Source organism: Schistocerca piceifrons, chromosome 8 (genome assembly GCF_021461385.2).
Source record: "Schistocerca piceifrons isolate TAMUIC-IGC-003096 chromosome 8, iqSchPice1.1, whole genome shotgun sequence".
Classification (NCBI taxonomy): domain Eukaryota; kingdom Metazoa; phylum Arthropoda; class Insecta; order Orthoptera; family Acrididae; genus Schistocerca; species Schistocerca piceifrons.
The window spans coordinates 94148488-94154148 of record NC_060145.1 but is presented as its reverse complement, the minus strand read 5'-3'; positions in this window follow the sequence as shown (position 1 = coordinate 94154148).

Genomic DNA, 5661 nt, shown 5'->3' with positions numbered 1-5661 from the left:
GTTACTCCATTTCACTACTCCAAATGAGTAGGTCGATATTGGTATAGCATAAGTATTTATAGCTTTTGTCTTGTTTCTTGCTGTCAATTCTGTTTTCAGTATTTTTGTTAGTCTTTGTCTATATTTTTCTTTTAGTTCTTCTTTAATATTTGTATTATCTATTCTTATTTTTTGTCTGTATCCTAGATATTTATAGGCATCTGTTTTTTCCATCGCTTCTGTGGAGTCACTGTGGTAATTCAATATGTAATCTTCTTGTTTAGTGTGTTTTCCCTTCACTATGCTATTTTTCTTACATTTGTCTGTTCCAAAAGCCATATTTATATCATTGCTGAATACTTCTGTTATCTTTAGTAATTGGTTGAGTTGTTGATTGGTTGCTGCCAGTAGTTTTAGATCATCCATGTATAGCAGATGTGTGATTTTGTGTTGGTATGTTCCAGTAATATTGTATCCATAATTTGTATTATTTAGCATGTTGGATAGTGGGTTCAGAGCAAGGCAGAACCAGAAAGGACTTAATGAGTCTCCTTGGTATATTCCACGCTTAATCTGTATTGGCTGTGATGTGATATTATTTGAATTTGTTTGGATATTAAGTGTGGTTTTCCAGTTTTTCATTACTATGTTTAGGAACATTTCAATTTAGGATCTATTTTGTATATTTCCAATATTTGTAGTAACCATGAGTGGGGTACACTATCAAAAGCTTTTTGGTAATCAATGTATGCGTAGTGTAGCGACCTTTGTTTAGTTTTAGCTTGATAAGTCACCTCTGCATCTATTATCAGTTGCTCTTTACATCCTCGTGCTCCTTTGCAACAGCCTTTTTGTTCTTCATTTCTAATTTTGTTCTGTGTTGTGTGTGTTGTATATTGTTGGTAGGCATGTTATGGGGCGATATTTCGCTGGGTTTGCTGTGTCTGCTTGATCTTTAGGTTTCAGATAAGTTATTCCATGTGTAAGTGTATCAGGCAATGTGTATGGGTCTGCAATGTAACTGTTAAGGGGCTGTGGAACGCCCTATACTTGCAATGTTAAAATAACGCTTATAAATTACATCTTTCCTCACAAAGTATTTGAGGTACGAAGTTGAACTTTTTACAGATTATTTATTGGAATATGGGCTACAACTTAACACAGAGATTTTACAAAATTTTAGTTCAGTTATTAAAGATGATTTTTTTTTCAATTGTAATGAAAATTCACAACATTTTTTTGCAATTTTTTATTTATATATTCAAAAATATACAGTTTTTTTGGAAAAAGGCTGTGTTAAATTATTCAGAAGGTACTGTGTAACATTTACTGAAAGTTTGAAACAAATATGTTTGGAAGATCCTTAGAAAACATGTAATTAGTATGAGAAAATAAAAGTTTTGGGAATCGAGCGACAAAGATTGGATTAACTTTTTAGTGCATTCCAGGTCCATAGGATGGATTATCTTCATCCTCTGAAAATTCCTCCTCCAGCTTCCTCTTGTTCCTCCTCCTGTTTACTCTTGCTTGTATTTCTAGACTCTTTACAGCCCTGTCTGCAGCCCGAAGGCATTCCTTGTCTAAAGCAAGCATCGCTCGTTGTTGTGTTCGTAGATTTTGCTACCATTTTCTTCAGTTGCAGTTACTGCAACACTGTTCCAGAAGGTGGTCATGTATGAACACTTATCACATTTCAGTTGTATTTCACTAGCAAGTCCTACGTGCTTTATTATGGAGAGTTCCAGACCAACTTCACTACAATGAATACATCTTACACAGTTTGAAAAAATTCCTTTGAGAACCGACATATCAAATATTTCATTCACATCCGATTCGCCCACAAAACATTCATAGTTTTCACTCATTGAAACAAGCTTCTTCTGTGAAGTATTTTCTTTCTTACTTTGACTGCTATGGGCAGGTGTACTTGAGAGGTTTGGTTCACTCACTTGGTTATCGCCTTTATTGTTTACAGTAATAACACATACCTTTGGCTTTCCAACATTTCTCCTTTTCTTAAAAGCCTTCAGAGGATTTCTAATAACTTTACTTTTACTCATTATTATACTTCAACAAAACAGAGACTCAAGAAACAGAATTAATTACGAATATTTTCAAGAGAACGACAGAGTAAATAAACATGAAACAATCGACAATCACACCAGCGATATATATTGAACCATCACAGGTTAGCCACAACACATACTTTATCTCACATCACTAAAATGTACCTGATGAACACGGACGTTAATAATAACACCATTTGACAGCAGTTTAACAGCGCCACGGTGGGTCACGCCCATGTAGAACACATTTCAAAAAAAAATTAAAAATAGTTGTAGTCTTCGGAATTGAATAAATTATATATCTATTAAAAGGTAATAGTCTGCAGATTCAGAAAACGCAAAAAGTAAAAATTGAACTTTTCATGATTTTGAGCCTTTCCGGAGCCCCTTAAATAATTTAGTTAGATGTGAATGTGTTGAGGTGAACTTCTTTAGCCAGAAATTTTCTATTTTATCTTTTCCAGGTGCTTTCTAACTGTGCGTAGAATTAATTGCTCGGGTGACTTCATGTTGCAAAATTGTCATTATTATTATTATTATTATTATCGTACCTCTTCAGGGGACACCGCCTTAACGAAGCACTGTCCGTGCGGGCGAGGAGGTTTGCGTGCCCTGGATCCAGAGGCTTATGCCGGCGGTAGCTTAGCTACCACAAGGGTCACCCAAGCTGGACAGGCCGAAGGGGAGGAACCAGACAGAGTGTGTCCCACAACGTCCTATCTATCCCCATTTTCCTATACTCATCCTGTCCTAGCCTTGTCTTTTCACCTACCATCCCTCGTTATAAGTCATCGGTGTAGGAGGCGGGTAACGTCGATAGGCAAATACTCACGGCTCCTGTATCGATGAGGCAAGGCATCTGTGATATGCCTTAAGGGCGTATGTCAGGATACTCCTACTGGCATGCGGTCATTCACTGCGTCCTCTGCCTCTCGGCAGTCGTATAGGCCTTGCGATCCACTTTCAACCTAGGTTAAGGACGAGAGAGTGGAACTGCACCTGCGCAACTGCTTGTCCACTTAAATATAGTCACGCGCAGATGACTCCGGCAAAGTGTCATGTTTAGGGGGTTCAAATACAGGCAACTGCAGTATTAAGCTGAACAACAAATATTTGGAAAACGTGTCACACTTTAAATATCTAGGTGGCCAACTCAGAAGCTACTACAGCCTGACAACAGAAATTGCAGCCCGTATACCCAATGCAGCCTCAGTTTTCGGCAAACTGAATCACCGAGTATGGAAATACTCAGATACAAACTAAAATTGCGGTCTACAAAGCAGTAATATTACGAACTTAACTCTACGGCTTGGAAACGTTATAAAGCTGAGATTAGGAGGCTAGACACGTTTCATCTTCGCTGCCTGAGATCCATTCTCCGCATGAAATGGGAAGACCGTGTTCCAAACACGGAGATTTTGCGTTGCGTGAAACTGCCTGGCATTGAAGCTCTCTTAATGAAACACCAACTGAGATGGAGTGGCTATATCATACGCATGGACGACAGTAGACTTCCCAAAGCGATGTTCTACTCAGAGCTCTCGTGTGGAAAGCGGCGGCAAGGTGGCCAACACCTGCGATATAAAGACACCATCAAACGCCACCTCACAGCCTGTGGCATTCGGAGCAAACGTTGGGAGCAGCTCAACTGTACACAATAGTGTGGAACAATTCGAGCATATCCGCCTAAAGAACCTGGACGATAAACGAAAGCTCCGCAAATCTAAGCCCAAACCTAATTACATCTATACGAATAACTCTACTGGGCAACTGTATTGCACTGCGTGCGACCGGATCTTCAGAGCAAAAGCTCGGTTTTGCGAGCACCATCCGAGCCCGCCACAATATGGACTGCACGAATGACGGAGTCGCTGTCGCCGGACATGGCGAGGAGGACATCATCATCATCATTATCGTACACATTTGTGGCGCGTCAAATGTGGGAATGACGGCAAGAGTAGGAGGGGAGGGAGACAATGCCAATTACAAACCGTGACAATTTTCCCCTCCGCCGCGGAACCGAGACTCGACCTGCTCATCAGCATATACGCTATTCAGCGGCAAACATGCTTCTAAATGCATAAATCCTCTTCTGTTGTTCTTATCCTGTTAAAGTTTTCACAGCTTCGCCCGCTGCTGCTAGCGAGAGTAGCAGCTCCTTCCACCTAGCGGCAACCGTTTGAACTACCAGCCGATGCCTTCGCCTCGTATCGGGCTAGCCTTTCATTTCCGTCGCTTCCGCTTTTATTTGGCAAATGTTTGAACGCTTTCGTTCGTCTTCTTATTTATTCATCGCATGATAACTCGTTCACAAATTTCAGGGAACTATCACGTGCTCCGATACACGACCAGCATGGAGAAGAAAACGTCAACCGTGAGAAACCCAACTCTTCACGAAATCCGTGATGAATCGAGGTAACTATAGCCGGATTAAAATTGCTTGATAGTTGACGTCTGTCACTTGCAGTTACAATGTTGCCACATCGGCTACCCGCTACCACTCGCTTATAGGTGACACACAAACACGGTGGGTCACTCCACAAATGTTGTTAACTTGTAACGCGGAGTAACGTTGGAAGCGGCCGCCGCGAGGTATGACGTAAATGAGAGATGGGACAGCTGATTTTAAATGAGCAATGACTTAACTGCGGCAGACGACGGGTTTTGTAGCTCTGAATTTAAACTCATGTCCTAACCTAACCACAACCACGTGATGTGCAATGCATCCGAGAAGACGGCGGTCAACAGTCAGTGGCAGAACTAAAAAAAATGGTTCAAATGGCTCTGAGCACTATAGGACTTAACTTCTGAGGTCATCAGTATCCTAGAACTTAGAACCACTTAAACGTAACTAACCCAAAGACATCACAAACATCCATGCCCGAAGCAGGATTCGAACCTGCGACCTGAGCGGTCGCGCAGTTCCAGACTCTACCGCGTAGCGTAGAACCAAAGCCGCGATGGCTTTGTTCACTCAAGACAGTTTCAGCACCAAAAAAAAAATTGTAATTTCTCGCTATCATTCATTTCTTACCTGAAAGTATTCTTACACTGACTACATGAACTGCCGTTGTATCAAGCGATGAGCAGTCCTGGTTGGCACTTGGTTGCACATTATAGACGATACTGGCACATTCCAAATGAAAAATGATAGGAAGAAAAATAGGGGCAAATAAAACAGTCAATACAATAATGAAAAGGAGGTGACAAAGTATCAGAAATTTAAAAACAAAATTACATTAAAATCAATTAATTGAATAAAAATAATAATGAAAGTCTTTTGATTACATTTAGAAAAAAATTGATGTTTCAAAAGTTTTGAACCTACAACTTTCTACACGACAGAACAATACGCTGACTTATGGTTCCCAGATGTCCCAGTTTTCCGGGACAGTCCCGGTTTCGGATTTTAAAAAATTGCTTTCGGGACGCCAGTTTCGTCTCAGTTTTGTGACGCCAAAGAAATACTCTCATACTGGCTATTTCTTCCCAAATGCTGGCGTGGATTTGTACTTTAACTGTCACTGTTAAGCAAAGTAATGATTTTTGTTTCATTGTTGCACCTGCCAGTGTCTATATAGGGATTTTATTGCGCGTAATGCATCTTTCTGTTATT